The sequence below is a fragment of the Loxodonta africana genome, chromosome 12 (genome assembly GCF_030014295.1).
Source record: "Loxodonta africana isolate mLoxAfr1 chromosome 12, mLoxAfr1.hap2, whole genome shotgun sequence".
NCBI lineage: Eukaryota > Metazoa > Chordata > Mammalia > Proboscidea > Elephantidae > Loxodonta > Loxodonta africana.
The window spans coordinates 63,355,028-63,370,385 of NC_087353.1; the positions used below are offsets into that span (position 1 = coordinate 63,355,028).

A 15,358-nucleotide genomic window follows, 5' to 3' on the forward strand; every position below is an offset into this window, starting at 1 on the left:
TGCTCTTGTTCCCTGGAACGCAGGGGCATAGAGTATGACTTATTTATGGCCAGGAAAACATAATGAAATATGAACAATCAGTGAAATTAATTTCAAAGATTTATACATTCTCGGTGACTAACAAGCCTGCACCTGCTCATTCGACACCCTCAAACAGCTCCCCCTCGCCCCCCTTCCCGCCTTCTTAAAATTCTCCTCTTTCCCTGAAGGCACCTGGTTGGTACACTGAACAGTTAAATAAATGTACGCTGGGAGAGAGACATGACTTGTTAATTAAAAACACCACTTTGCCACTTCAACGTTTTGAAGGATGAGCCAGGTTGAGCAGAAAGCGTTACCATCAAGGAGGCCCCAGTTGGAGTTTTATGCCCCGTGTAAAAGGGCTCTGGTGTAGTGGGACCTCCCTTTTCCTTCCCACATGGGGTCATCTTCCCTCCCCACCCCCTTGGCTCAGAATGTGCACTCATGTTGGAGATGCCTTGTCTCATCCATCCATTCCCACAGGCTCCAGAATTTTTTCTCTTCAAGCCACTGACCCTCCATCTTTTTTTTTTTTTTTAATTATTTTTATTTTTTTTAAATTTTTATTGTGCTTTAAGGGAAAGTTTACAAATCAAATCAGCCTCTCACACAAAAACTTATATACACTTTGCTACATACTCCCAATTGCTCTCCTCCTAATGAGACAGCCCGCTCCCCGCCTCCACTCTGTCTTTTCGTGTCCATTTTGGCACTTCTAACCCCCTCTACCCTCTCATCTCCCCTCCAGGGAGGAGATGCCAACATAGTCTCAAGTGTGCACCTGATCCAAGAAGCTCACTCCTCATCAGCATCCCTCTCCAACCCATCGTCCAGTCCAATCCCTGTCTGAAGAGTTGGCTTTGGGAATGGTTCTTGTCCTGGGGCAACAGAAGGTCTGGGGACAATGACCACCGGGGTCCTTCTAGTCTCAGTCAGACCATTAAGTCTGGTCTTTTTACGAGAATTTAGGGTCTGCATCCCACTTTATTTTTATCCCACTGCTCTCCTGCTCCCTCAGGGGTTCTCTGTTGTGTTTCCTGTCAGGGCAGTCATCAGTTGTAGCTGGGCACCATCTAGCTCTTCTGGTCTCAGGCTGATGTAGTCTCTGGCTTATGTGGTCCTTTCTGTCTCTTGGGCTCATAATTACCTTGTGTCTTTGGTGTTCTTCATTCTGCTTTGATCCAGGTGGGCTGAGACCAGTTGTTGCATCTTAGATGGCCGCTTGCTAGCATTTAAGACCACAGGTGCCTCTCTCCAAGGTGGGATGCAGAATGTTTTCTTAATAGATTTTATTATGCCAATTGACTTAGATGTCCCCTGAAACCATGGTCCCCAACCCCTGCCTCTGCTACGCTGGCCTTCAAAGCATTCAGTTTATTCCGGAAGCTTCTTTGCTTTTGGTTTAGTCCAGTTGTGCTGACCTCACCTGTATTGTGTGTTATCTTTCCCGTCACCTAAAGTAGCTCTTATCTACTATCTAATTAGTGAATATCCATCTCCCACACTCCCTCCCCCCGGCCTCTGGAACCATCAAAGAATGTTTTCTTCAGTGTTTAAATCTTTTCTTGAGTTCTTATAGTAGTGGTCTGAAACAATCTTCGTCCTTTTGCAACTGACTAATCTCACTCAGCATAATGCCTTCCAGATTCATCCATGTTGTGAGATGTTTCCCAGATTCATCATTGTTCTTTATCATTGCCTAGTATTCCATTGTGTGAATATACCGTAATTTATTTATCTGACCCTCCATCTTGACATCATTTCCTTCTGTGCTTTGATGGATAGACATCTCCAGGGGACAGCATCAATGGCCCTTTTTGGCTGGCAGCTCTCAGAGGCTGGACACTTGTTTGTTACAGGACTTTCTGTGTAAAAGCTACAGAGAAATCCAGAATTTGGATCTGTGATGACATGACTTTTCTGGACATGACTCCAAAGAAAGAATGTACTAGACTCTTTCTCATCATTTAGCCTTTCTCTGACCTTGTTGCCTGGGACGTATTTCTCATCTCTCATCTCATCTCATCATCATGTATATTTGAGGGATGCAGTTTGAATCTGCCAGGCGTTCCTTGGAAACTCTGTGAGGCAGTTCTACTCTGTCCTATAAGGTTGCTATGAGTCGGAATCGACTTGACAGCACTGGGTTTGGTTTGGTTTTTGTATACATGCAGTGAAGTTGGAAAGTGAGAAAATCTTAGCATGGAGCTTGATGAATTTTAACATATGGTGAAGCAAATGGTTTGTGCCCTACTGCTAACGTAAAGATTGGTGGTTAGAATCCACCCAGCAGTACTGCAGAAGAAGTGCCTGGTGATCTGCTTTCATAAAGATTATGGCCAAGAAAATCCAGTGGAGCCGCTCTACTCTGTAACACCTGGGGTTGTCATGAGTTGAAATCGACTTGACAGCAACTAACAACAACACCATATACCGGTTTAATCACCACCCAGATCAAGATAGGGGATATTTCCAGCTCCCCAGAAAGCTCTCTTGAGTTTCTTCCCAGCCAATACTCTCTTCTTTAGGACTAACCACCATTCTGACTTCTATCACCACCACCTTGCTCTTGAACTTCATATAGTATGGCTCTTCAGTAGTTTGGCTTTCTTCACTCTTCCACTCACTCCAGCCTCTTCAGACTTTCCTGAGATGGGCCTCCCCCTTGGTGAAGACAGTGGTCAATTTCTTGTCTTCCTCTCCCAGGACAGCAACATTTGACACCGTTGATCACCCTTTCCTTCTGGAAACAGTTTTTTTCTCTAGGCTTCCAAGACCACATGTCCTGGTTTTCTGTCTTCTGTATCAACCACTATTGCTCAATTTTTTTTCTTTAAAAAAATTCTATAGTTGTAAAATATGTATGCAATAAAATGTGCATTTTAACCACTTTTTTAAATGTACATAGTTCAGTAACATTAACTACATTCATGATGTAGCGCAACCATCACCATTATCTATTTTCCAAAATTTTTCCATCACCTTAAACAGAAACTCAGCACCCATTAAGTGATAATTTCCCATTCTCCTCAACTTTTGGTATACTCTAATTTACTTTTGTCTCTATGCATTTGTCTACTCTAGACATTTCATATAAGTGGAGTCATACAATATTTGTCCTTTTATCTGATTTATTTCACTTGTTTTATTGTTGTTAGGTGCCATCGAGTCGGTTCTGACTCGTAGTGACCCTATGCAAGATAGAGCAAAACACTGCCCGGTTCTGTGCCATCCTCACAATCATTGCTATGTTTTAGCCCATTGTTGCAGCCATTGTTCCAATCCATTTTGTTGACGTTCTTCCTCTATTTCACCAACTGTCTACTTTCCCAAGCATGATGTTCTTTTCCAGGGACTGGTCCTTCCTGATAACACGTCCAAAGTACGTGAGGCAAAATCTCACCATCCTTAGTTCCAACGAACACTTTGGCTATACTTCTTTTAGGACAGACTTGTTCTTTCTTCTGGAAGTCCATGGTATATTCAATATTCTTCGCCAACACCATAATTCAAAGGCATCCATTCTTTTTCGGCCTTCCTCATTCATTGTCCAGCTTTTGGATGCATAAGGGGTGATTGAAAATACCATGGCTTGTGTCAGGCGCACCTTAGTTCTCAAGGTGACATTTTTGCTTTTTAACACTTTAAAGAAGTCTTTTGCAGCAGATTTGCCCAGTATAACATACTGTTTGATTTCTTGACTGCTGCTTCCTTGGGCCTTGACTATGGATCCAAGTAAAATAAAAGCCCTGACAACTTCAGTGTTTTCTCTGTTTATCATGATGCTGCCTATTGGCCTAGTTGTGAAGATTTTTGTTTTCTTTATGTTGAGAGGTAATTCATACTGAAGACTGTGGTCTTTGATCTTCATCAGAAAGTGTTTCAAATTCTCTTCACTTTCAACAAGCAAGGTTGTGTCATCTGCCTAATCAGGTTGTTAATAAGTCTTCCTCCAGTCCTCATGCCGCGCTCTTCTTCATATGGTCGAGGTTCTGGGATTATTTGCTCAGCATACAGGTTGAATAAATAAGGTGGAGGGATACAACCTTGATGCACACCTTTCCTGATTTTAAATCATGCAGTATCCCCTTGTTCTATTTGAATGACTGCCTCTTAGTCTGTGTACAGGTTCCTTATAAGGGCAATTAAGTGTTTAGGAATTCCCATTCTTTGCAATGTTATCCATAATTTGTTATGATCCACACAGTCAAATGCCTTTGCATAGTCAATAAAACACAGGCAAACATCTTTCTGGTATTGCTTGGTTTCAGCCAGGATCCATCTGACATCAGCAATGATATCCCTCATTCTACATCTTCTTCTGAATCTGGCTTGAATTTCTGGCAGTTCCTTGTTGATGTACTGCTGCAACCGTTTTTGAATTATCTTCAGCAGAATTTTATTTGCATGTGATATTATTCAGTAATTTCCGAATTCAGTTGGATCACCTTTCTTTGGAATAGGCACAAATATGGATCTCTTCCAGGTTGGCCAGCTGGCTGTCTTCTAAATTTCTTGGCATAGATGAGTGAGCATCTCCAGAGCTGCATCCGTTTGTTGAAACATTTCAACTGGTATTCAGTCAATTCCTGGATTCTTGTTTTTCACCAATGCCTTCAGTGCAGCTTGGACTTCTTCCTTCAATATCATTGTTTCTTGACCATATGGTACCTCCTGAAATGGTTGAGTGTCCACCAATCCTTTTTGGGTTTCACTTAGAGTGTTTTCAAAGTTCATCCATGTTGTAAGGATCAGGGTTTCATTTCTCTATATGGCTGAGTAATATTCCATTATATGTACGTACCATATTTTGTCCTCAATTTTTTTTGCTGGCTCCTCCTCTTCTACCAGACTTTTAATTGTGTGCTTTTCCCAGGACCTAGTATGCAGCCCTCTATATGAAGACCTCTATAATGAAGAGCCACTACCCATCTGTTGTACTGTGGTGGCTTGTGCGTTGCTAAGAATCTGGAAGCTATGTCACTGGTGTTTCAAATACCAGCAGGGTCACCAATGGTGTACAGGTTTCAGTGCAGCTTCCAGCCTAGGAAGGAAGGCCTGGTGATCTACTTCTGAAAATTAGCCAATGAAAACCCTGTGGATCACATGGGAACAATATCTGACTTGCTTGCTTTGGACATGTCATCAGGAGGGATCAACTGGTGGAGAAGGACATCATGTTTGGTGAAGAAGAGGGCCAGGCAGGCAAGGGAGACCCTCAGGGAGATGAATTGGCACAATAGCCTCAATGGTGGACTTGAACATGCTGGCAATTTTTAGGATGATGCAGGTCCAGGCAATGTTTTGTCCTATTGTGCATGGGGTCACCAGGGGTTGGAGTGGACTCGATGGCAGCTATCTATCCTCTATCTATCCACCTATCTATAATGAAGGAGTGAAGAGTGGATGCTCAGATATGCTACTCCTCACCAAACACTTGAGCTTGTGGGCTGGGTTCTAGAAATGTGTTTTAAGGCACATGTTTTGAACTAGAAATACCTTTTCCAATAGAAACCATGCTCTGATGGACTGTTGGTGTCCCAAAATAGCCCATTACGTTCTGTTTTTAGGGGTTAGAACATTTTCATTATGAAATATTTTAAGCCCTCAGGAAAGCACAGGAAATAATATGACACCCATGTACCCACCCCCTCGGGAGTGAACAGATGTTAACATTTTGCTATATTTGCCTTAGATTTCTCCTTTACAGAGAAAGAAGTTATTACAGGCACAGCTAAGACAAAGGCATTTAATTAAGAACATGACTGAATTCAGGCTCTGGTGAGTGATTCTGTGCCAGGCCCTATATGGGTCACCTGTGTGGATGTGATTTGGCTCACCGAATCCTGGCTCAATGTTCTGCATGTGGACTTAAGGAGGCCTTCTCATACTGGGTGTCTAGCTGTGAGTAAGCAAGTTCCCTGACTTCCACAAGCTCCTAGTCCAGTGAGGGAAGCAGACAATTGTCCTACGTTGTGACAAATGCTCTAGCAATGGGATCCACAAGAGACAATGGTGGTGGTGATGGGGCACGGGAAGTCATGGAAAGCTTCCTGGAGGAAGTGACATCTGAGCTGTACCTGTATCTTGCAAATGGATGGATTATTGGGCATGCTTGGAAAAAAAAAAATTTTTTTTTTTCTTTTTTTAAGAGTAAGTCTAGTTGATCCACTATTCCCTGGGCATTTGCTGGGTGCTAAAAAAAAAAAAAAAAAATTTTTTTTTTTTTTTTTTAATCTGCTTAAGCTGTGGCTGAGTCCTTTGTGCCATTTCTAGGTAGCTGCTTGGTGAACGGAGCCCTGGTGGTACAGCGGTTAAGAGCTATAGCTGCTAACCAAAAGGTCAGTAGTTCAAATCCACCAGCTGCTTGATGAATATTCCAGGGGTCAACAAGACCTAATTCATCAGAATGGGTTTGGGAATATGGCCTGAAAATAAATGAGTACCAAGTGCGGGCAGATGGTTTTTGGAGCACTTATCAGTCTGAGGCTGTGCAAGTAAAAGATGGTTGAATTTTCGAGGTGTTGGGTGAAGCTTCTGGAAAGGCTGGGATCTGAGGGTCGTCTGGGGAAAGCAGTGGATCCAATTACAGAGGCTCTAAACTATCTCATCCCTCATCTGTAGAGCAGTTTTCAGCCGACAAAGACATTGACTTTGCAGATGTTACCCCCCTTGAGCCCTGAGCATCTCTGTGATATAAATATTTATTTATTTTATGTTCCACTTGAGGTACAAGAAAACTGAGGGGATGCGGTAGAATGTTGGAACTTATTTTTGGTGAAAAGGGGATAGCCAAACAAGGAGAAATGCTTACAGGGCATTGGTACTGGAGCCAAGAGTTGAACTGGGGCTTTGCTGTGGATTAAATTGTGTCCCCTGTAAATCCTAACCCCAATGCCTGTGGCTATGAGGAGCCCTGGAGGCACAGTAGTTAAAGAGCTTGGCTGCTAACCAAAAGGTTGGAGGCCTGAACTCACCAGCTGCTTCACGGGAGAAAGATGTGGCAGTCTGCTTCCATAAAGATGAAAAAGAACCAAAACCAAACCCGTTGAAGTCAAGTCGATTCCGACTCATAGAGACTCTACAGGACAGAGTAGAACTGCCCCATAGGGTTTCCAAGGAGTGGCTGGTGGTTTTGAACTTCTGACCTTTTGGTTAGCAGCCAAGCTCTTAACCACTGTACCACCAGGGCTCCTTCATAGAGATTACAGCCTTGGAAACAACTATGGGGCAGTTCTACTTTGTTCTAGAGGGTCGCTATGGTTCAGAATCGACTTGGTGATAATGGGTTTAGGTTTTTTTTTTATGCCTGTGGATGTGATCCCATTTGGAAATAGGGTTTTCCTATTGTGTTAACAGGCCATATCAGTGTAGGGTTTGCCTTAAGCCAATCACTTCTGAGATATAAAAGAGCAGATTAGACACAGAGAGAGCAAGCACCAATGGGGAAAAATAGATGCCACTTGGAGATCTCCAAGGAATGCCCAGGAGAATGCTAGAGAAGCTGAGACAAGGACCTTCCTCCAGAGTGACAGAGATTTCCCCTAGAGCTGGTGCCCTGAATTTGGACTTCTAGCCTCCTAACCTCTGAGAACCTAAATTTCTCTTTGTTAAAGCCACCTGCTTGTGGTATTTCTGTTTCAGCAGCACTAGGGAGTTAAGACAGGCTCTGAGTGTCAGGTTGGAGTGCCTTTCTGTGTACTAATTATGGGTGTGGGGCCCCGCCCTCCAGTTATGGAGCGAGGGCTTGATTATGGTCCTCAGCTGGCCTCCCTTGGTGGACCCCCGGGGCATCACAGATTCGGGGCACCCCAGGGCTCCACTGGCAGGCAGAGGGATGACCAGAGGATGGCAGGACCCTGCTGGTCTGTGCCACCAACTCTTGGGGTCCTTCATATGTTTCTTACTGTATTCCTCCTACCTCCTGACACCCCCTAACACCACCTTTTGTTCTTGACTCCTGGCCTAGGAAATCACCAGCCCCAACACCCACTCCGAGCAGAATCCCTCCATGCCAGACATGGTGCAAAGAACTTTGTATCCATTTTCACTCTGACGACACCAGCAAAGAGGAAGGGACGGTTACTCCCATTTTGCAGGTGAGGTAAAAATACCTTGGGGCGTCTTGTTATGGCAAGCTGAGGAAACTAGCATGCATTGTCCTCCCCAACATCCAGGAGTAACCACAGGAACCCGGGAGGTGCAAATGGTTTGTACTCGGTTGCTAACTAAAAGGCTGGCAGTTCAAATCCTACCCAGTGGTGCTGCAGAAGAAAGGCCTGGCGGTCTGTGCCAGTAAAGATTACAGCCAAGAAAACCCTATGGGCCAGTTCTACTCTGTAACACACGAGGTTGCCACGAGCCAGCGGCCGATTCGACGGCAGCTAACAACAACATCATCTTCATCACCATGCCAGCGTCTGCTTTCTAGGGCTCCCTGTCTAGTGGGGAAGACCCTGGGATACACAGTACTTATATAGACACCTACCAAGGGTGGGGAGCACAGGGGAGGAGGGAGCGTCTACCTGGGGAGGCACAGGGAATGCCCTCAGGTGGAAATCCAATGGTGTTCACTGGCCCAAACCACGGTAGTAATTGTCACCTTTTCTGGACATGACTACAAGCACTGTGCTAGGAGTCTGGTGCAGAAATCAAGTCCTGGCTCAGCGTTAAGTGTGTGACTGTAAGAAGGGTTTCTCAACCTCAGCACTGTTGACATTTTTTTTTTTTTTATTGTACTTTAGGTAAAGGTTTACAGAACAAACTAGTTTCTCGTTAAACAGTACACACATTGTCCTATGACATTGGTTAACAACCCCACGACATGTCAACACTCTCCCTTCTCAACCTCGGGTTCCCTCTTACCAGCTTTCCTGACCCCTCTTGCCTTCTAGTCCCTGCCCCTGGACTGGTGTGCCCATTTAGTCTCATTTTGTTTTATGGGCCTGTCCAATCTTTGGCTGAAGGGTGAACCTCAGGAGTGACTTCATTACTGAGCTGAAAGGCTGTCCCGGGGCCACACTCTCAGTGTTTCTCCAGCCTCTGTCAGGCCAGGAAGCCTGGTCTTTCTTTTTGAGTTAGGGTTTTGTTCCACAATTTTCTCTAGCTCTGTCTGGGACCCTCTATCGTGATCCCTGTCAGAGCAGTCAGTGGTGGTAGCCGGGCACCATCTAGTTGTACTGGACTCAGTCTGGTGGAGGCCGTGATCTTTCCCTTGTACCTTTAGTTTTCTTCATTATTCCTTGGTCCCGAAGAGGCGAGACCAGTGGAGTAACCTAGATGGCTGCTCACAGGCTTTTAAGACCCCAGACAGTACTCTCCAATGTAGAACGTAGAAAATTTTCTTTAAAAACTATGTTATGCCAATTAAGCTAGATACTACCCAAGACCATGGTCCCCACAGCCCTCAGTCCAGCACTTCTGTCCCTCGGGAGTTTGGATGTGTCTATGGAGCTTCTACGACCTTGCCTTGTATGAGTTAGCGCTGCTGACATCTTGAACCAGATAGTTCTTTGCCATGAAGGTTGCCCTGTGCATTGTAGGATGTTTAGCAGCATCCCTGGCCTTTACACATCAGATGTCAGTGACATCTCCTCCCAGTTGTGACAACCCAAACTGTCTCCAGACATGGCCAGGTGTCCCCCCGGGGGGCATACTCACTCCCTGTGGAGAACCACTGCCTTAAGGAATAAACATCACTTGACCCTTATAGAGCGTCTGTTCCTTATCTGTTAAACGAAGCTCAGAACTCAGGGTCTGCAGCCAGGCTTCCTGCGTTTGAATCATGGCTCCACAATTGCTGGCAGCATGTCCTTCATTCTCTGCACCTCAGTTTCCTTCTCTGTAAAATGAGGACAATAATGGCGCTTACCGCGGAGAGTCATTGTAAGAATGAAATAGAGTGATGCCTGGAAGATGCTTAACACCGAGCCTGTAGGCCATAAGTGCCCCACATGTGTAAGCTATCATTCTCGTTGTTGCTGGGTGCCGTCAAGTTGATTCCAGCTCATAGTGACCCCGTGCGACAGAGTAGAGCTGTCTCACAGGGTTTTCTAAGCTGTAATTTTTATAGAAGCAGGTTGACAGTTTTCTCTCCTGTGGAGCTGCTGGGTGGGTTCAAACCCCCACCCTTTTGGTTAGCAGCCAAGCACTGAACTGATGCACCACCAAACCCCAAACCAAACCCACTGTCCCTGAGTCAGTTCTGACTCATAGCGACCCTGTAGGAAAGAGTAGAACTGCCCCATAGGGTTTCCAAGGCAACTCTGGTGGGGTAGTGGTTAAGAGCTACAGCTGCTAACCAAAAGGCTGGTAGTTCTAATCTACCAGGCGCTCCTTGAAAACTCTGTGGGGCAGTTCTACTCTGTCCTATAGGGTGCTATGAGTCGGAACCGACTCGACGGCAATGGGTTTGGTTTTTTTTGCTTTGTGGAAACAGACTGACACATCTTTCTCCAGCAGAGTGGCTGGTGGCTTCAAACAACTGACCTTTCAGGTAGCAGCCAAGCGCTTTAACCGCTGTGCCACCACGGCTTCTTCATTCTCATTATTACTGCACAGTCCACAGACATAGAGCAAGAATCAGAGTAAACGTAACGATGCTCCTAATCAGGCCCTCATTTCGGATCTGGGCCTCTCTGCCCTTTCTCCGCCAAAACCGTTGGGGGAAAGGCAAACCTTCCCAGCAGGACAGACAGACTCTGGGGGCTCGCCTCAGGTGCCTGGCAAAGAACTCCTCCCCGACCTGATTCTGGGGCTGTTAATTCTGCAGTGCTTCTGGCCTCAGCTCCAGTCCTGGATAAAAGAGATGGAGCCAAGGATTCTGAGGGCTTTAATATTCTTCTGTCTGTCCCTTACTATGTTTATGGTACATTTGCCGGGCTTATTCTGCTTTTTCATCAGAGACCTGACAGTTTCCCAGGCTGGACCCAGTGAAGAGCGTTGTCTCATTGGATACCAGATAGAAAATGATAGCAAGAAGAGAGCGATGTGGGCAGAGAGAGGATGCGCACATGGTGGAGAGAGGAAATAGATCTTCATGGACCAGAAAAAAAAGTGCTTCTTGCTTCTAGGCCTCAAGGGAGCATCTCCTCCTGGTGTCTGACAAAAGTGGATGGGTGTGGTAGAAAGAATGTGCCTTGGCCTGGGAAAGAATTGGGTTCTAATCCAGCAAATTGACAATTTCCCCAAATAAGGTCACATTCCCCAGCGTAGGGCTTAGAACTCCAGCATATCTTTTTTGGGGACACAAGTCAATCCATGGCACCCCCAAATATGTCCACATCCTAATCTCAGGAACCAGGCAATATGTCACCTTACATGGCACATGGGACTTTGCAGATGTCATTACACTAAGGATCAATCTTGAGATGAGAGATAGTCCTGGATTATCTAGGTGGGCCCAAGGCCATCACAAGGATCCTTGCAAGGGAAAGAGGGAGGCAGGAGGGTTCGGCCAGAGACGGAGTTGGCCGAAGCAGAGGTCAAAGATGGGAGGAGATGGTATGCCCCTGGCTTTCAAGATGGAGGAAGTGACCACAAGCCAAGGATTGTGGGTGGCCTCTAGAAGCTGGAAGAAGCAAGAAAACACATCCTCCTCTATAGCATCCAGAAGGAACTCAGTCCTGCCCACAACTTGATTTTAGTTCAGTAAGACCATTTTGGACTTCAGACCTCCAGAAGTGTAAGAGAACACATTTGTGTTGCCACTAAGTTTGTAGTAATTAGTCTCAGCAGCTCTAGGAAACCAATGCCATGGACATAAATAACGGTATCTTCCTCAAGGGGCTGTTGATTCTAACCCTCAGTACCTATGAATGTGACTTTGTTTGGAAATGGGGTCTTTGCAGATATTTTCAGTTAACATGAGGTCATAGTCGAGTAGGGTGGGTCCTAATCCCATCTGAGTGGTGTCTTTGTAAAAGAGAACAGACACAGAGAGAGACACACAGAGGGAGACGCACAGGGAAGATGGCCTTGTGAAGATGGCGGTGGAGATTGAAGTGATGCCTCTACAAGCCGAAGAACAGCAAGAATCACCAGCCAACTCCAGGACCTGGGAAAGAGGTACGGAATGGGTTCTCCCTCAGAGGCCTCGGAAGGAACCAACATGGCCGACACCCTGCTTTTGGACTCCTAGCCTCCAGAGCTGTGAGAGAATAAATTTCTGTTCTTATAAGCTGCCCGGACTGTGGTGCTTTGTTACAGCAGCCCTAGTTTGCCCATACCTACCCCTTCACCCCCTGAGCTTTCTGCACCCCAAGGAGCCTCTGTCCTTGCTGCCTTCCCCACGTCTGCAGCCAGCACCAGTGGTCTCTTATTAATGCCGTGAAAATTAAACCAGGCTCACTTCTGCTGCTTTCCAGCCTACAGCCCTGGGCTGGGCAATGGGCCTCTTCACCACCAGGCGCCACTGGTTAGAACTGATGACAAAGTCCTAAACCAGGGGAAAGGTGATGTCCAACGGGTCTGAGGATGGGTGAGGAAGACCACACGGAGGAAGGAAGGTCTGGACCACAAGTAGAAAACTTGTGATCCACAGCCAAGGGGCTATGCTTCCTTGTATCTGGCTATCTACCTATCTGTCTTTGTCTGTCTCTATGTATCTACATATGTATGCATTTATCTATGCATGTGTGTATCTATGTATCTATGCAAGCATTTATGTATCTCTCTCTCTGTGTATGTATGTATGTATCTATGTACGTATGTGTGTATGTATCTATATATCTATCGCTATCAATCTATTATCTATCATCTCTACCAATCTGTTATCTATCAATCTATTATCTATTTATAATCTATCTATCATCTCTTTCTCTCTCTCTTTCTGCTATGTTTCCTCTTGATGGGGCCCTCTACATCCCACTTCCTCATCCTAGGTGCTCTGTTATTGATTGAACTGTGTCCCCCTTCCCCAAAACTATGTTGAAGTCCTAACCCCTGTACCTGTGGATGTGACCTTGTTTGGGGAAATAGGTTTTTTCTTTGAAGATGTTATCAGTTAACGAGGTCACACTGGAGTAGGGCAGTGTCTTATAAAAGGGGAGGACAGACGTGGAGACAGAGTCACACAGTGAGAAGATGCCATGTAAAGATACATCTACCAGCAGCCAAGGAATGCCAAGAAATGCCTGGGGCTACCGGAAGCTGAAGGACACAAGGAAGGCTCTTCCCCTAGAGCAGACAGAGAGAGCATGGTCCTGCTGATGCCCTGAATTTGGACTTCTAGCCTCCAGAACCGTGAGAAAAAATTTCTGTTCTTTAAAGCCACACACCTAGTGGTATTTTATTATTGCAGCCGTAGAAACCTAAGACCCAAACCCAACAGGAAGCCATTATTCTGTCTACCACACTCATTTTACGGGTGAGGGAACCAAGGCCCAGAGAGGTTAAGCTACTTTTTCAGAGCTGCACAGCATGTAGGTGGTGGAGTTGGGACTCGGACCCAGGCAGTCCCAAAACCACTAATTGGATCAGCTTCCTGGCATCTTGACACTGCTCCCGGGAAAGACTTGTTGGTGGAGCAATACCCTCGTTTAACCTGGTTGGTTGGGTGAATATTTTGAATGGACACTCTCCTATTTGAGAATATTCGTGGGGCCCCAGGACCATTCATTCAATTTATTCCCAAACTATTTACCATCTTTTGTGGCACAAGTGGTTGAGCACTGAGCTGCTAACTGAGAGGTTAGAGGTTCAAGTCTACCCAGAGGCTCCTCGGAAGAAAGGCCTGGAGATCTGCTTCCAAAAAAAATCAGCCATTGAAACCCTGTGGAGTGGAGTTCTACTCTGACATACATGGGGCACCATAAGTTGGAGTCTACCCAATGGCAAGTGGTTTTGGTTTTTGTGGAGCTTACCTTCTAATGAAGGAGCCCTGCTGGCTCAGTGGTTAAGTGCTCGGCTGCTAACCAAAAAGTGGGCAGTTCGAACCTACCAGCGGCTCCACAGGAGAAAAGGCCTGGCAGTCTGCTTCTGTAAAGATTACAGCCTGGGAAACCCTGTGGGGCCGTTCTACTCCGTCCTATAGTGTCGCTGTGAGTCGACAACACCCAACAACAACATGTCCTAGTGAAGGCAACAGTGGGCAGTAAGCAAAGTAAAAAAGCCAATTACCTAGCAAGGTAAAGGCGATGGATCCTGGGGTGAGTGCCCGACTGGTAAGCTCTGTCGGACACCGGCGGGGGGAAGAGGCTGTGCCTGGCAGGGAACTGGGGCCGCTGCCATGTCTCAGCTCTCATGAGCCAGATGGATCTGGAAGGAGCAGGTTACCCTCTGACAGGGCCCAAGACTGATGCTCGCATTTGCTTTGGAGAAAAGCTGGAAACTGCTGTAGTTTGTAACTGTCAGCAGCTGCCACTGAATGAAGCCAGGTTTGCTGAGGCCACTCTTTCTGGGAAAGGGAAAAAAAATGATGACATTTCCAACAGCCGCCTTCCTCTCTTCACAGAGGAGTGCTGTGCTCCCAGAAGCTACCTGGAAGGACCAGCACTTTGCAAATGACTTTGCAAATGACAAGCAAGAGAGACACAAAGTGGGCATGGCTTTCTTGGTGGAAGATGTATTGGATCTGACCTAAAACAGAGATGTCACAGCATTAGAAAGGCCCTTTGGAAAAGGTTGGGCTGTGGAACCAAAGAGGCCTGAGTTGGAATCTTCGTTCTACCATGGGCACTGAAGGGACCTGGGTAGTGCAAATGGTTTACATTCAGCTGTTAACCAAAAGGTAGGTAGCTAGGACCCACCCAGCAGCGCTGCAGAATAAAGTCCTGGCGATCGGCTTCTGTAAAAGATTACAGGCAAAAAAAAAAAAAAAATCCCTGTGAAGCTCAGTTCTTCTTTGTGACACATGGAGTTGCCATGAATTGGAATTCATTGACTTGGCAGCAACAGGTTCGGGCACTGAGCAAGTTCCTTAACCACTCTGAACCTCCATCTCCTCATCTGTAGAGGAGGGATGAGATTACCATCTCATAGAGTGTGGGGAGGGTTCAATGGGGCCATGTGTGTGAAGTCACCTATGATGTGCTAGATGCCGGGGAATATGGCAGTGAGACGGAGCCCCTGTATCAAGTAGCTCACAGCCTAGTGATGGAGACAGACAGAAACAAGCTAATAAATGCAGAAGCATTCTAAGCCTTGGTAAGTGTTCCTCGGGACATAACATAGCACTGTGTTAGAGGCCGGAGGTGGGAATGTATTTTGTGAGGGTGGTCAGGGTGCTTCATGAGGGGGATGTTTAAAGTGAAACCTGAAGGTCGAAAAGAAGTACTGGGGAAAGGGTAGATGGCATGTGCAAAGGCCCTGGGGCTGGGCAGAGATGAGCATGTTCTAG

At 46.0% G+C, this 15,358-nt stretch overlaps 1 long non-coding RNA gene across 1 annotated transcript; it reads left to right on the forward strand.

Moving 5' to 3' along the window:
* The first annotated feature begins 6,273 nt into the window (after positions 1-6,273).
* Positions 6,274-14,403, forward strand: LOC135232964 (uncharacterized). Its single transcript, XR_010323627.1, has 3 exons — positions 6,274-6,362; positions 7,991-8,120; positions 10,924-14,403. It is a non-coding gene; the product is annotated as an uncharacterized LOC135232964 (long non-coding RNA).
* The last annotated feature ends 955 nt before the right edge of the window (positions 14,404-15,358 follow it).